This window comes from Micromesistius poutassou (assembly GCF_964030765.1).
Source record: "Micromesistius poutassou genome assembly, chromosome: 6".
Classification (NCBI taxonomy): Eukaryota; Metazoa; Chordata; class Actinopteri; order Gadiformes; family Gadidae; genus Micromesistius; species Micromesistius poutassou.
The window spans coordinates 13,977,574-13,995,873 of NC_140276.1; positions in this window are offsets into that span (position 1 = coordinate 13,977,574).

Sequence of the window (18,300 nt, forward strand, 5' to 3'; positions counted from 1 at the left end):
TTATTATTACTCCTCCCTGTGCCATACAGTTGTGGTAGCAGTCTCCCCTCTACATTTTCTGCGATATTAGCCCAGTTACTTTTAACTATTTAGTTTGACCCAATATGAATGCCAGAGTCATTTAAGCTGTCTCTCCTCCACCTTAATTACCGAGGTAACAGCTTGAGGCCTTTTCCCCACCTACCCACTACTAGGGCCGCACTTGCCATTTTATTTCTGTGGCAGACACTGTACTAAAATCCCCTGGGATGTATATAATTCCCTTTGGTCTTTTGTCAAAACAATGGCATTGTCAACATACACAGATAGGACAAATTACTGGTTATTAAGTCCAGGCCGAAAACCCCAAATGTGGCTCACTTCTCTGTGTAAAATGGTTCAAGGGGAATTGTATTCTGGAGCAGCCGCAGCCCTGTCTCACACCTCTGCACACAGCAAACCATTGGTCTGGGGCACATGCTCAATGTCTTGACACTTTGATCATAGCATTGAAACCAATGCTCTCCATTGCCCTCCAGTTATAGGTGTCCAATGTGATCAAAATCTTTGTTCTGGTCCGTTGAATTAAGACCAGTCTAGGCTAGAGAATTCCAAAACAACCCTTAATCGAGTTCATGTTGTCTCCTTTTGCCCTGTGAGGAAGACGGTAATGCTGGTCCTGATGTGTACAACCTCATCCAGCACCTCCCTGAGTCTGTTGCTTTGAATATGATCTATAAATCAGTATACAGCAGAGACGGGGACGTCAGTTCCTAATGTCCCGTAGATTCCCCTTTTTAGTTATTATCTCTGCCCTCCTACATGAGTGTGACAGCACCCTGACAGTCATGCTCTCATTCAACAGAGCCAGCAGGTTATGTCTGATAACCAGAACGTTTTGTCATACTCTACATGGTCCCTGGTGCCTTCCTGTCGTCCAATCTGCTCCACTCTGGTCAGCAGAGTAGAGTGGAGTTCCTGCAGTGTTAACTGCTGGGCTAACGTGTGACTGTGCAGAGATGTTAGGTAGGTGGTCACAAAATTACCTGTACAGTTCTTGATTGTCTTTATACTCACTGCCATAGGGTGTTGAATAGGTGAAGTCAGCTGCTAGCACTGTCTGAAAGCACAGGGGATAAGTGCCTTTGGTGCATGGCAGGCACTTATCAGTTACATTACCAACTCTTTGGTTAAGTTTGTATCCAGCATTTCTGATAATGGCTGACATTTTAGGTAGGGCCCTAGTGCAGAGGCCACCTGGTGGCTCAACCTGCTGGTAAGCTAGGAAGGCCACATTTTCCAGTCATCTGTGATAGGGCTTCACTTTTCTTCCAGTATACTTCAGCAGCTGATGTTCAAAGCTTGTTACAATGTATTTTAATTATTTTTTTAACACCTATCTGTGTAAACCTCAATATATGACTCTGCTGTCGGTGTGTGAATGTATGAATGAATGGTTGTAAGTCGCTTTAGATAAAATCATCAGCAAAATCCCCTAAATGTAAATTGTCTACTATCTTACGTTGGACCTACCATGCACTCGTATGTTTGATCTCTGAGGATACCCAGATCTCATCGCTCGACCTGTTGGCCCGTTCTTAAGTTGACCTTTAATTGACCTTTGTAGTTTGTAGACAAGGAGGGATAAACAACACCAGTGTTTTATATCTTAGGTCTCCTTTGTTTTGGCAGTTAGGTTATCACTGCCTGCTGCAGTTTAAAGGTAATAACTTATTATTCAAATGTTAATTTAAAACCATTGGAAAGTCATTCATCAACTCGTTCCGAAAGGCTTTATAGTAGTCAACTGATAATGGTTCAGCACCTGGGGCTTTCTCTCCTCTGTGCTCTGCAGGGTGCCATAAACACCAGTGTTTTCTCAGAATTTGATTCACTGTAAAGCTGTGGTAGACATCGGTGATAGGAGCTTGTCTGTCTTTATCCTCAGAGTTATAAAGTTTGGAATAAAACAGCATCACCTGTTTCACGGATTGTACCTGGATTAGTATATTCCTCTCCTGGGTCAGAAAGCAGAATTTAAATTGTCTACTCTGGCACCTTCTCTTTTCAATAGAAAATACAAATGTAGAAGGTGCATCCATTTGGTTTGCGTTTAGAAAGTGCAATCGGCAATCAACTAACTAGTATGACTAAGTGCATTTCTTTTGGATTTGAGGACTTCAATATGTCCTTATGTCCATTTCTGTAGACTCTGCAAGTCTTTGCAGCTATTTTCAAATCCCAACTCGCTAATAGAGTCCAGTGTGATATTAGGAGTATACTGCTAGTAGTTTTTACCTTAATCTTTCCACTATCATACCACTGCTTAAGAGAGGTTTAATCATGTTTTTGCATTCTAAAACTTTCCCAAAAATGCTAAAAAATATATATATATTTTCAGTGCAATCAAAATACCCTCAGAAAATACAAAATCTTCTGCATTAAGTTTATTTATAACAATGCTTGTGATTTCAGGGGTTCCCATACCTTACACATGAAAACACATGAACAAACAGTAACAGGCCTATTCAAACACATACACATCGCTATGGTAATACAAGATAACTCAACCACCTAGTTACCATAATCATACAGTTTTTCTTATTATACTGATAGTATGCCTTTATTGTAATTACAATAAGTCAAACTCACCTAATGAAATGGGCGGGCTGTGTGCTTGGAGCAATTCAAGTCAAGTCTGGGTTTCCTTTCGGAGACGGCAACTCAAAGATAATCCCTCACGCTTAGTCACATCTGTATTATATCAGTGTGTTTGTCAGTGTTGAGGAAGGTGATGGTATCTCTTCATATTGTTCCGGGGCTGTTTCCTTTGGGAAACACTTGTTCAAGTGTTCCTAAGGGCTTGGACCTCTTCCCGGTCTTTACACTCGTTTTCCTTCATGAACTTGTCCAGCTCAGGAAACATATCCATCCTAACCATTTTAACATTTGATGCATACATATTATTATACAGCGACCAGATGCTTATGTGTTTTCAACTCGTAATGACGTATTAGTGCTAATGGGGCTCAGTGTTGCAAACTGACTGATTGATTGACAGGTGCTGTCGCTAGCTGTCATAATCCCCTCAGGGGTCGAGTAAAGAGAGAAAAATGGCTGATACACTTATTGGCATTATATTACTTATGAGCCAACTATATTATCCAAGCTCTTTATCACGTCTCCTTCTCAGTCGCTCATGAAAACAGTGTTTTTTTCTTGTACAAATGCGTCTATCATTTTCAATTTTTAAAGCTCCAACCACTGTGTTCTTCTGTTAACATCTGTTGCCCCATTAAGATTTCAAGAGCTAATTTCAAAATCTTTCATAGAATAAGAAACAAGAATAAGAGGGAGAAGCAGAAAACACAACAAAGGATGCAAAAATTAAATCTGTCTATTTCAGTTCCATCCTTCTCAACTATCTTCTTCAAACGGGTAGACTTTGTGATCTGCAAAAGAGCCGTTCCTTATAGCGAGCCTGGCAAAGTCAACAAATCATATCAGAACAGCCGTCTTCAACACTTACACCTTTCATGTTCCTAGTTTTCTGCAGAAACGTTTTGATTTTGTTGACACTATAAGCCTTGTTTGGCTTCTTTGTCTGTTACTTTGACATCAGACATGTCAGACCCCAGGGACCAAACTGCTGTTTGTTCTTACTTTACCTCCACCGTGTCGTCACATGTTCCCCCAGTGAGCACGACCTCCACTGCCATTTCAAAACCAGTTTAATAATATTGGTTGTTTTTTTGTACTATTAACTACCACACTACTAGAGAGAGAGAGAGAGAGAGAGAGAGAGAGAGAGAGAGAGAGAGAGAGAGAGAGAGAGAGAGAGAGAGAGAGAGAGAGAGAGAGAGAGAGAGAGAGAGAGAGCAGCTCGGAGCAGGGCCAGTGGTAAGGTGTTGGCTGATGACAATGATGACTAACCCTGCAATAACCAAGCTGCTCACCTTCAAGAGGAGCTGCCTAGTCTGTTCCATACAGTCCAATAGCCACTCTATAGATCCAATGGAGATAATTCAGGAGGGGGGTGTAGTTAAATATATAAATCACAAGTGGTGTTTCGCAGGCGTTGACATCCTCTGACCAAGCTAGTGATAGCAAGAAGCAACCTTGGCCAGACCGGAGCCCCAGGAAAGACATTGCGGTATCCCACCAGCGGGGGTCTCCCACCAGCGGGGGTATCCCACCAGCTGGGGTCACCATGAGTTTTCGCCAAACTTTCCTTCTCCTCCTATCTGTTTCACCTGCTTCCTGCTGTTGTTTCTGCCCCCAAACTCATCACTTTCATTTCTCTGGTGACCTTTGTTTTTCTCTTCATGCAGAAATACCATGGCTGCTATAGGTTGTCCCTCCCCCCATACACACAAAAACACATGCACACGTTTTTATGGTGTGAAGTCCCATCCTGTGACTTTAGGTCTAGCACTAAATTTGAGGCAAGATTGGCAGTCCCCTCTTTAGACACACTTATGACTGTAAGAAGCCATGGCCAGGGTGACAGTTGAGAGAAAGTCAGAGACACTGCTTAACACTGCTCCCAGTGGGTTTATTTAGCAAACATTGCTGTGTTCGAAATTGTTCCCTATCACGGATATAGTGCACTATATAGGGTGCTCGCCATTTTGTAGTGGTGTTCGAATTCTCAGTGGTTAATTTCATATTAATCATCATCATCATATTAATCATCATCGCTATATAGTGGACAATAAAATACCCAAATTTGAGTGAACATACGATGTTCCCTACATGTTACTCCCATATAGCACAATGCAAACATTATATAGGGAATAGTGAGTGAGTGAATAGGAAACAATTTCGAACACAGCTACAAATCAACACCATTATAATGGAAAACAATGAACATATGATGCAATGCAGAAACAACATATGACACAATATATGGATTATGACCAGCCATATTACTTTATTTACTGTGAAATTTTGATAATATGCTCTATATAAATGTTTTATTCTTGTAAACGTGTTTATTACAACAATAAAATTAAATCTATCCTGCAGTACCCTTGCGTACTACCAGACCGTCACCACAGATCGGGGAACACTATTCTACACACTACTACAGAGACAAAGACGGAAAGACATACAAGACTCTCCAACAAGAGACAAACACACTCACACACGCGCCTCGGTGCCCACGTAAAGGAGAGAGATGTAGAGCTCCCCCACTATCAGACACTGCTGTGTGTCAGAGAGAGAGAGAGAGAGAGAGAGAGAGAGAGAGAGAGAGAGAGAGAGAGAGAGAGAGAGAGAGAGAGAGAGAGAGAGAGAGATGGCTCACCTACCACCTACACATTCTCCCCCTGTCACGCACTCAGAAGATGAAGGGCACTAAGTCACTGCTAAGCCGCCAGGGGACATTGATATGAAAGTCCTCCTCATTATTCCCTGTTCGACCGCAAGGTATCTGTCTCATCTGCCTACCACTCAGAAGCTCAATGTGATCATGCCGGCACTCCCCCCCACCACCCCACCAAAGAAATATGCAACTGAATGAACAGATTCTTCAAAAAGGAAGTAAAGAAGAAATAAAGTTAACATTTTAAAAGAGTGGGTAGAAATTACATGACAGGATAAAATAAATAGACCCGATTTTAACTAAATACTTCAGATATAGCGTATTGCTCAAAGGGTCCTTATAGGATAACCGATTATCCACAGAGATGGCACGATGTCACCCACGGAGAAATGTACCTCTGACACAACATCTATAGGGGAAGAGATGAACGTTGCCCCTGGTAACAGGCACACTGCAGCGCTATGTTTAAAGAACCTCAACAAGAGATGTGTAGTCATGTGAGCATCGCTCTGAGCTACCTGACCCCTACCTGCCCATTAAGGGACCTGACCCCTACCTGCTCATTAAGGGACCTGAACCCTACCTGCTCATTAAGGGACCTGAACCCTACCTGCTCATTAAGGGGGCTAACCCCCACCTGGTCATTAAGGGGTCTCACCCCTACCTGCTCATTAATGGACCTAGCCCATCATTAAGGGACCTGACCCCTACCTGCTCATTAAGGGACTTAACCCCTACCTGCTCATTAAGGGACTTAACCCCAACCTGCTCATTAAGGGACTTAACCCCTACCTGCTCATTAAGGGACTTAACCCCTACCTGCTCATTAAGGGACTTAACCCCAACCTGCTCATTAAGGGACTTAACCCCAACCTGCTCATTAAGGGGCTAAACCCTACCTGCTCATGAAGGAACCTGCAGGTACCTGACCCCTACCTGCTCATCCAGGGGTCTAACCCCTACCTGTTCATTAATGGACCTAGCCCCTCATTAAGGGACCTGATCCCGAACTGATCATGGGACCAGTATGTTTGTTGTGCATTGGTTGGTGTGCATGACAGTATGCTTTTGCGCCCCATAATGGGCTCTAAAACTGCAGGGTCAGAACCATCGATTTAAAACTATGGATGTAGCATCTGTGACGTCACCCATTGGTTCACAAGCAACCGGTTTGACAAGCTGCAAATGACAAGCTTTCAGAGATTTGATAAAGCAGCCTTGGAAACAAACCATATTTGGCAGGATGTGAATGGCCGTCTCACAGTAGTCTATGTCCACAACTCATTCGTATTCAATCCTGTCAAACCAAACGGGACCTCCCAGAATAAATAATGTGGAGGTGAACAAGTCGCTGAGATCCTAATTGAGCCTTATTTTTTATTTTTATATTGTATTTCGATAATTAGGTCACAATCTTCCTATTGATTTAGAACGGTGACCTGTCTTTTTGCATACAACCACTGCAAGCCCGCTTTAGGGTGTTAGGGTGGCTTCACAATCAGGCGGTCATGGCCACTTGGGCACAACGACACTAACACATTGTCAGTTTGAAAATAACGTTCAATGAACACACCTTGAAATTGACTTGATCGACTCAATTATTTTTGACTAATCATTTATCTTTGGCTCAGGCATATCATTAATCCATCCAACAGAGTAGGCCATTTCTCATTGTCTCCAAAGATTCCATGATTATGATGCAGTGTTTGTTAATCGGGTACAGAAGAATGCTGACTGAATGGTCATTGTTTTTCAATGAGACGTTGAAGAAAAACTGTGCCTCTGCCAGTGTTGTGTTTTTCACACCATCACCATTGGTGGAAACTTGCTGCAACAGTGGGAGATGTGGTTTAAAGAAGCATATCATGGATTTGGAGGGAGCAAGTAAGTTTCAACAATTCCTACCATGTCAATTCTAATGAAAAAATCAGGAGAGAAACAAATTGAAAATAAAATAGGCTTGGGAATGAATTGAAGCTGAAAACCCAGACAGTATCTCTTCCCCCCCCAATAATAATAAGAGTAGAAATGCACTATCGTAAGCCTGTCAGTCGGTAAAAAATCATTGTAACATCGGACAGGATGTTCACTGATGTTGTTGCTTAGTTTATGGCTGCAGTTTGAATGGTGTTGCATACTTCAACCGGTATACCGTTTGGATCGGAATTACCAAAGTGAAGCATGATGATGTATTTAATTTAGAAATCATAGAAACTTCAGCTGGAAGCTTAGATACTTAACTTAATTATGAGTTAAACAATTGAACAGGCTATTGGTACAAATGTGTTAAAATCTGTACAATAACAATCCTTAGACACACGCACCATCAAGTGAATTAGCTAATGCATCTTTTCCGGTGTTTGGGAATAAGGTTATGTGAAGGGAAAGCATAAAATACACACAATGGTCTGCAGACAACGGAAGGTTATCAACAAAGTTATCTTGCTTCTTGAGGAGGTTGGAGGGGAAGGAGGCGAACAGGGGGAAATGGGGGGGGGGGGGGGGGAGTGAGATGGAAACCAGACAAGAAAGGCGAGAGGAGAAGCTAACGGTAGTGATGGGTGAGAGGAGGGGGGGGGGATATCAGACACTTTGAGACAACCTGCGGGCCTGCCACCCTGCCCATACGAAAAGAAGCTCAGACATGAAGGAAGTTTGTTATGAGTCCACCGGCGGTATGATAAAAGGCCCGGCCTGGATCTCATATGGGGCACAACAACTACGCTCAAATGCCTAGGCCCGTGCTACACAATGGAGTGACATTCTGTATGTATCCTGTCGGAAATAGACTGAGACTGTGTGTGTGTGTGTGAGTGTGTGTGTGTGTCTGAAAGAGGGTTTTTGTAAGTGTGAGTGTTTGATAGCAAAACAGAGAGAAGTCATCATATATTGAGACACGGAGGGTATGGATGTGTGTGTGAGAGTGAGTAAGAGATTGCGTTATGTGTGTGTCTGAGAGGAAAATAAGTCTAGTTTATATTTTTGATGGACACATTACCGATTCTGAAAGGGATTCACTGGTCCACAATCAAAGAGGAAATTGTTATCCTGTAGGCTATCATATGGACCAAGACAGATGAGGCAAAACTCTCAAGATAACCGTGAGAAGGAAAGTAAGACTCCACTTCCGGATCCTATTTTGAGGATAGATGAATAGATGTGCAAAAAAAAATAAAGGGTCAACAATTGAGAGTTTTGTGGTGGTTGGTGAGTTAAAATACCCTGGGAAATTAAAGAATCACATGAGACAATGTCTAATTAAAACAGATCATGACCCATAAGTAATAAATAAGTCCCTCTTTGACTCAAACAAAAAACTAGAAAACTTCACTTCACTCATCGCAAACACACGGATGTAAAGCAGTGTGGTATAATCATATCTTTATATTAGTTATTGAATAAATACTGGAGTAGAAAATGCTTATATATTAAGGATAATTTATATTTAAGGAATGGGTAAGTAGTTGGATTACCAGCGAGTTCAGCTCTAGTCAGCCATTGCTGATATTGAAATGAGTGTAGCAATGGCCACTCTAGGCAAATTATATTCATACTTGGTATTATGGAATTGGGGAAAGTATGAATGCAGTCTACCTAGGAGGTAGGTTATATTAATGAAAGACAAATAAATCCTCTCAGTCCTGAATTTCAAGGCATCCAGAAATTGGATTTAATTATATTTCCACCCTACTGTCTGCCTATTAGTGCCAAAATTGGCTGACATGTCTCATTTTTAGAAAGAAAAACCTTCAAAAGGATTGGCGTAGTGCATACACCTATGTAATGGTAGCTAGCCTTGCACGATTGCGTTAGCTGCTGAATGACTCCTTCCTGTTCTCTTAAATTCTCGCCCACTTAAGAAATGATTATTTTCCTCCCTTTCTCTGACCCCTCCCTCACTCCAGTCATTTGACTCCCAGCTCAACAGTTCTGGCTGTGTGGGTGCCTATCTGTAGTCAGCCTTGTGCAGAATGGATAAACAATCATCATGATCTGCATCTAAGTTCACTGTCAGCTGCTTTGGATAAAAACATGCCCAATGACTATTTAGATACACAAGTCGTAAATCGTATCGATTGTCTATTTGTTGCCTTTCACCTACTTGTTCATAATCAGGCTTACAGGGAGACAGGTGAAGAGAATGCCCAGACACAGCCCTGAAGGACTAACTAACTGGAAAACCCAAACAGCAGCAGCTATAACAGCAGTGGTGTATCGCATTTCTTCAAAAACCGTCCAAATCCATAATTCAGTTCTTCAAGCCTTTCATGAGTGTTTTAGTTGAAACTCTCTTCCCATTCATACGCCCTGATTGGAAACAACAGACTCGTCTCTCAGAGCCAGCCTCTCCATACAGAGAGTCTGACACAGAGTTGATTAAATGTGTCAAGAACCTCCTACCTGTCAGGAAAGGTCTTGATTGACACGCAAGCAGGACCAACCACGGACATACACAGGGAAGTACTTCTAGATAACACACCCGTGGTGTGTAAATGTGGTTTGAAATGGGATTTACAACAATAACTCAGAGGCCTGAGAAACAAATTATACATAATATATAAATGTAAAATGAAGACTGAGACTAATAAAAAACAAACAAAGCAGAATGTGTCACAAACTGCCATGGACACCAAACGTACACAACAAAACCTCTATTTTTTTCTCAACTTTATAAAAATATGCTGCTTCTAATCAACCAACTAACAAAATGAGCGTATGTGATGAGCGTATGTGTAAAATAGAAAGTGGTGTATTCCAGCAACACTACAGGGAATTTCGGTAATCAGAGAGATCACAAGTCATCTTAGTTTTGTACTCATTTCCAATATTATACATATAATAATAATAATAATATCAGACACAATTTCCAATTTTGAACTAACCACAAAGGGTCAGGTAAACATAATATTAACAACTTTTCTATTTGGAAAATGTGTCTTGATAATCCCAATTGATAAGCTTTACACAGACTATATATAATCTTATTTGCATTACAAAAAACTCTGCCATGATTATTATTTCTCTGTCCCCAATGATTTCAATGAAATGAAATATGTCGAAGGTCAAAGATTATAATTGATCATCGTTCCTCCCACATACTAATAGTGTGGTGTAGAATTTCAGTCCCAGCCATCCTGTTTGTTTACTTGAAATTGTTGCCACTCATTAACTTCACACTGCTGAGGGTTGACTTGCCATCTCGTAATAAATCAACAAACAAGACATAACAATAAACAAACCAAACCGTTCATTTGATCAGCATAGCACAAATTAATATAATATCCCACGTTGATTGAATAATTACAACTGCCACCAACCTAGGAATGACTCAGTAGAGTAGTAGTGAGAGGTTTTCAAAGTCCCACTTCCACGAGTTTGACTGACTTCTGCTACTGATTTCCGCTTACGCCGGTTTTATAATCTGTGACAAAAACAAAATACTGGCAGTTAAAAATAGCTGTCAAAGAGTGAAACGTTGAAAGTGAAGTAGAGACAGGGATGATGTATATTAGTGTGCTAGGGGGATAAAGGATTGCAGGGGCTAGTTATGGAGATAACGGTTTCCCCCGGTTTCATCATGTCTTAATAATGTATCTCCTCAGAGCCAGCGACATCGCGTACGTCAGAAAGACGTTTCATGTTTTCCTCTTTAGAGTATTACATGAAACCCAGACAAAAATAAATACAGGTACAGGTTTGTGAGTACAGACTCTTAATATATGGTAATAACACATTTTTTTTAAAATTTATTTACATCAATATCCATATAATCATATCTCATCATATATAATAATAATTTAATAACCAAACTCTATCATATATTTTAGCTACTAAACAGACAGGGAAGACTTCTTATGACTTCTGAAGTTTTCTTGCTGTACAAATCCAAAGTGTATTTTTGGGACTTGCTTATGATTCCTCAATCAAGGAACACCACAGCTGAAATATCCATTGATTGCTGTGACTACTTCAAACTAAACTCCACACGACGTACCCTGGTTAAAATGAAAATAGTCACATTAGCTTTTTGGGGACTTTTTGGACCCGCTCTCCATGGCAAACATCATATCATCCCTGCGTGCCACCTTCAAACACATAGTCAGAGACAAAGAGCCCTTGCTTTCTTAACATAATGTTCCATTCTGCTGTATCTAAATTCTCCTTGACTTGGATAATTTTATCTTCTGTTTCAGTTTCTAGCGATGGTGGCATCTTTATTTTGACAACTTTTCACCCTCTATTTAACGTCACACCCACGTCCCGCTTCACTGCATTCTGACATGCGTGACGTGTGATGTGAAGATAAAAAACAAATCCCAGCTTTGATAGATTGTTGTGGTGCTGGTATGGGGGAGTGAGTGTTCTGTTTGAGCTGTTCAGAAGAAGAGAGTGCAAATACATTGAGGTATAGACCCCCCTGGCAGCAGACCGTGTTGTGCCACAGCACACCTGGTGCTCCGCTGATACCACTGCATCGGGCCGCAATCAGCGTCTCCTCACCTCACCTCGCATGCCCCCCACAGGGGGCGACACAAAACGTTCCTCTGTTCCCTTGAGAAGGGATCAATGAACAAAGAATGAGGTCAGAGCACTTATGAGTGAAGGCGGTGATCATTCACCATCAAGAGTTGAAGCTCTGAAGTTTCTTTGCTTGTAGCCATTGTAAACCCTGAGTGGCTGGTCTGTGGAGCACCTATGATTGAGGTGTGGGCCAGCATTTTCCTGCCGAATCCGAGGGGGTTGATGGTAGTGGCTCTGGTGTAGCTGAGCAGTAGGGGACCTCTCAGCACACGTCTACCTGCGTCACCGCCTCTGCTCCCAGTGACAACCGCCTTCATCTGGGGAGTGAACTGGTTTTAATGAATCTTAATTTTGCTGTTTCTATTTTACTTCCATTGTCTTATTGTTGGCCATTTACTTTTTAATTATTCACTTGTTGTTCACATCATTTGCTTTGGCGGTATGTGTGGCCACCTGTCCAGAGGAAAGGAGGGCGGGGGGGGGGGGGGGGGGGGGTCGACTTTGTGAAGAGCTGTTCTCAAAGTCAGAACCAACGCTGAATACAAACAGCGTGATGCTCACAGAGTCACACAGGGAGCAGGCAGGTATTGGCTGACAATAGAAAAAGTGCACAGAAAGACAGATTACATGAGAATCAAATGAGAAGTTTGGGAAAATAAATCCAAATATAAAATGGAAGAAAGGGAGAGGGGGGAGATAGATGGGGAGAGAGAGGGAGGAAAGTGTGCAGAACCCAAGGATCCCGGGAAGGGAAATGACAGCAGCAACAACACAGCCAGAGAGAGAGACTCACCTTCATCTCCCTCGTCTTACCTTATCTGTTGCCTGCCAGGGTTTAGAGTTTAGGTGAACCCTCTGTTTCAGCTCAAATTCCAAGACGATGAGATGAAAGGGATAAAATGCACCACACACCGAAGCCTAACCCTCTGTCGCTGATGCAGCCACGCCGTTAGCATGCCCCCTCAGTGGCTGTCAATCCGTCAAAGCGCAGAAGCAATGCTAGCTGAGATCAGAGCTCAGTGGAGCAGATACAAACCGTTAGGCGGAGGCATACATAGGGCACATTGGATCTTACACCTGTTATTTCTCTATTACGCTATTATTTTGGCAGCAGTGACAAAATGGCATAGATTACTATGTTGAAGACATCCATCTAACATTACATTGGGTTCACCGGCACTTAAGGATGTTCAGCACTTGGGGGGGTGTCTGGGGTGTGGGAGGGGGGGGGGTGGCTCTCCCCCACAGCCAGAAGTCTAGACACCAACCAGGGACAGAGGGGAGGCAGAGGGTAAAGGGAAAAACAAGGAAAAGAGAGAAGAGAACGGTGAGGCAGAGAGAGAGGGGCACAGGGGAGATTGGAAGGAAGGAAGCAGAAAACAAAGGAGACCGAAGAAGTGTGTTGGAAAACACTGAATTCCTTGCCTTCCCCTCTAGTTGTATCTGTTACCTGTCTTACTAAAACTTCACCCACTTACTATCTTTTTCTTTAGCCCTAAGCTTCCTTTCTTCTGCATCAACGATGATCTCCAGCGAACAAAACCCTGGCATTCAAAGACCTGGCTTCCTCCCTGAGCCTGATAATCATCTTCAATTTCTTCTTCGTTTCACTTCATAATTCGGTCTACAGGTTTCTCTGTCCGAGTCGTTTTCAGAGACTGGGCGGGGTTGCTTCAGCTGAACCACAGTCATACGGTAACCATCACAGCGACCCTGCAAGTGACCTTGCTCTTCATTGTATATTCCTGGATGTTTTTTCCAAAAGCGCTTTGATAGCAGAATCCATTGACTTAATAGATACTTTGAAGGCAGTCACTACGGGAGTCACTATTTTCTTTTTCTGTAGGTGTTGCGCACCAGTTGTAAAACAAAAGTAAGTGTTTGTTTAACAGATGGGGACTACTTTAACATTTTGCATGGTTCACGGTCCATTCCAGGACCCTCCAGAACACACAGAGATAAAACATGTATAAACCTGTGTTTTTTTGTGGTGGGAGTAGGCTACATCACACTATGTTAATTTTAAGTGCCCCATCTGGAGTGCCAGTATTAATAATGTCTAAGGAACTACTCAGACAAATAAGAAGTAGCCACTAGGAGTAGCTGGAGCATAACACGAAGCAGAACGGAAGGGAAACTAGCTGTTAGCTGGAGACCAGGGTTGGAAGGAAACACACACAGAATGACATGAAACAGCTACACACACTCATGCAGGTGCAAACACACACACATGCAGGTGTGCACCAAAACACACACACACACACGTACAGTACATACGCGCACACACACATGAACGCGCACACACACACACACACACACACACACACACACACACACACACACACACACACACACACACACACACACAAACCTGTTCAGGCACAGTGGGGTCCAACTGCGTTGTGTAAATCCTTTGCTGTGCTTATTTGAGATGTGGAAAACCGCTTATTTGAAATAGGGTCACTTCGGCTTTCTCCAAATAAAACTCAGTTCTGCCAGCTTTTTGAACAGCTTGCAATGGTCTGTAGAGTAGCCCACCGCCGAACCCCTCACCAGTGGAAGCTCTCTCAACCTATTAGAGTTGCTCATTTTGATTAGCTGAAATTGATGCCAGGTAGGTGAGGAGACTATTCATGGTCCAGCATAGCATACACATAAATGACTGCTGGGGTCCGTGCCAACAGAACTAACCCCGAGTGTGCAGGAGCAGAACCGTGCTGACAGCTGCCTTGGCAGGACTGCAGAGGTCCCACCACTGTGTGCACAGCATTGGTTGCCATAAGACTTTTTCATCAAGACTCTGTTGTGAATATGTAACGCACTTTCCTGTATACATTTTACATGTGATGTATCCTCTGCATATGTGTCAATAATAACTGCATTTAGAGTTAAAACATTATTATAATTACTAAACATTCACATGGAGATGCATTTCCTATCAGACCAGAAACACAGTAAAAGGAAAATGACACTGGTTGTGGGGTGTGTACGTCTGGACTGGAAGCTCTGCAGTGTTTGGTACCTTGTGTTTCAGAGCCTTTTAAATATGAGCCACTCCTGAGAAAGGAATCGCTTGGTGCAGTTTGAGTTTAGCCCATCCCGACAATTATAATGACAGTGTAAATTATAATAGTCAAAATATTAATAGAAATATAGAAGAAAATAGAGCTAAGAATGTAGCTGACAGAATTCATGAGTGATTATCAGTTAATTAAATAATATTACCAGGTAAAATAATAACAGCCAAAACAAAAATTACCTCATGGAAAACCAATTTTCTAGATAAACACCTGATTTAAGGTCGGCCGTTTCAGTTTGGTTTCATGTACTTCAGCAGAGACAGCTTCTTCTTCCACAATATTGGGACATGGGAAGTTTCAGTTCTTATTCAAGTGCTATTTCAATCCCATTAATCCACATGAGGAACAAACGTCTCACATGCAGTTTGAGTTATTTCGACAGGGGGCGCCGCACTATCGCTGCTGAGCGAGGTGAGGACTGGAAGAGAAACAGGTGGCCCCTCCAGTTGTTAATTTGCTTCTGGAGGAGTCTGTTGTTTCTCAATGGGCGGAAAAATGGTGTCCCCGTCTTTCCTTTTCCTCTTGTCAACAGCTTTCCCCTGATGTGCTGTGCAGTGCATCTGCCTAATGTCTCTCTCTCTCTCTCTCTCTCTCTCTCTCTCTCTCTCTCTCTCTCTCTCTCTCTCTCTCTCTCTCTCTCTCTCTCTCGCAGCGGATGTGTGAGAGAGCTGAACATTTGTCATGATGAATGAGTTACTTTCTTTCCTAGCTGCATCTTTTCCATAAGGTATGCTTTGTTGGTTTATAAATACCTTCATATATTTGGCTGCTTTAGTGTGTTTGCATGTTGTGTATTAAATACACATTATGCAACACACAAGTTTAGGGGGGTGTGGGGGGTGGTTAGCGGGGTTAATTCTATCTTTGCCACTTCAGATCATATCAAGTGATTTGAATGGGACAGGAGGGGTATTTTCCCCACTCCTGGATCGCCCTCCACAGCTGCTGTTGTGACGGATACCATGGTTAAACGGGTTGAACCAGAGAAACACAGCTGACAGGAGGGGTCTGCCCTCATACAGCAGGCTGTAGTGGACAAGGAGTAGGAAATGATTCAGTACAAATGTCAGTTGAAGGAAAGAACAAGCTGAAGGTAAAAAAAAGGTTACAGATGAGTTAACGGAAGTTGAAATCCCTCTGAAGACTGACTGTATTGCTGACCCTCAGCATGAAGGAGACAATGTCTACTCCTTTGACCAAACCAAAAGGTTTATTGACCAAACTAAGGGACCAAGAACACAAAGTTAAGTAAGGTAAAGCAGACTGTTCCTTACATCACTGTCTGGATAAATTGTTTTCTCATAATTTTATATTTAATTTGATCTGTTATTTGAAAGGCAGCACATGACCAAAGCTTGTCACCATGGACTAAGATTAATTAAAAATGGTTTTATCAGGACGATCATCCAAAACATCAGGACGATCTAGACATTTTCAATAGCTAGAGTATCCTCAGCCATAGTCAATTTGGAGATGGGTAAGGTTGTCCAGTGGGCTGGGGGCAGCAGTTTCAGGTGGTCTCAGGTGGGGATGGTAGGAATGGAAGTATAAGGTGGGTTCTCAGGGTCTGACTCTTTAATTAGGAAGAACTGGGAGAGTGCCCTGGAGAAGGACTTATGTATAAATCTCTTTCTTTTTTCTCTTTCAGCCTGAAGAGGTGGATTCTGCTGAATGAATTCCTCTTTTACAAATGCATTTTGAAGGGGTGGCAGATGATTATTTTGAACACGCAGACTTGGTCCTCTCGCAGCTTGAGATAGAGCCTTTGTTAAGCTTGATGCATTAAACTGGGACATTTAATGAAGACACCAGCGGAGAAATTAAACAGGGGAGTTGGCAAAATGTCTTCAAGGCTGGTCAGAAGAGGAGCAGATCCTACCAGAAAGTAATGTCTGACCAGTGGAACCATGAATGTGAGGATGTTTTCCCATCACTGACTGGCTTGTGCTGCTTGGGAGGGGCAGGAGTAGGTGGACAATTTGTTCTCTCTTGCCAGTCCTTGGGGCTTGCAGAGTTTGAGTGAGTGGGAATAAAAGGTGGCACATTATACCTGAGTTAGTTTTCTAGGCTCAGATTCTTCCCCAAAAGGCAGCGGGCGGTCTCTGTACAAACGGCATGTTCTGTACGTGTGGGAGACCTCCTGTCCAGGCATGTTCACGGGCGATAGCCGCTGACAGACACTTGGACACTTGGATCCCAGGACAGGGGGGGTTGTACTTTATGTTCAGAGAGGGAAACGGTTGAGCAGCTCTTGCTGTGTTTCTGGCTCTAACGGTTGTTCAGGCAGTTAGGTGAATGGTTTGAGCTGCTCAAACCATGGTTTATGCCATGGTTTTTATGGTCCATACTTTGCTGTGCTTTAAAGTAATATGTATTGCCAGCTGAATTTTATATCAAGCATGCAAAATTGTTTATTTGGAAGACCAGCATGTCAAAGGCTTTTTTTAACCTCAGGATCTATTTTTTTAATTTTTAATTTTATTTTAAACTGATGACAAGAAAGATCAATTTGTTAAGATATGGGGGATTTGAGTAAGCTCTGTTCACAAGAGTCATTGATTTTATAAGCTTTATAATCATATTTATTTTTAACATATTTATTTATGCATATTTATGTTTTAATGCATTTTAATGCATTTCATTTATATATTCGATGAGATAGTTGATTGGAAGCATTATACAGTATCAATAAAGGAGGTTTGCAAACTCTCACTCTCTCTTTCACTCTTAAACATTTCACACTCTTTCCTCATCACTGTTCCCTCCTCATGTTGCAGAATCACTTCTGTTCTTCTGAGCCAGATTGTGTCAATGTCTCCATCTCTAATGTGGTTGGATTTATGCCTGGCCTTTTTCTTTTCCCTGCTCTCGCTGTCATCTTTGTCCTCATTTCCCTTTGCTTTCACTTTTCTTCTTTGCTATTTTAAGATTCTCCCATCTCTGCCTTTCCCGCTTTGTGCATCTGGACTTTAAAATATGTGCGTGCCACAAGAGCATACCTCTGTCACTTCAACACCTTTGATAATTCCTCATACTGAGTACAAAAGCAAAGCCTTGCCCTGTTTCTCAGACAGCGGTAAAGATATCATCTCATGGTCCTTTAATGTCAGACTTCACTCACGCAGAAGGAATGCGTAACTTTATGTACAAAAGGGGAGCAAGTGATGGCAAAACACACAGGTTGCAATCGGTGTGGTTTGGAATCCCTAAGTGTAATATTTATTTTGTTCTGAGTGACAAGCTAAACTCTTTTCTTTAAATGTTTTTTGTTTTAATATGGATAATAGATATTGTGGGGTTTTATGGTTTAATGTAAGTGACTGGATATTGTGTTTTTTTGTATTAATTTAACTGTGACCATGGTAAAGGAGGCTCTTCTGTCACACTGTTGAG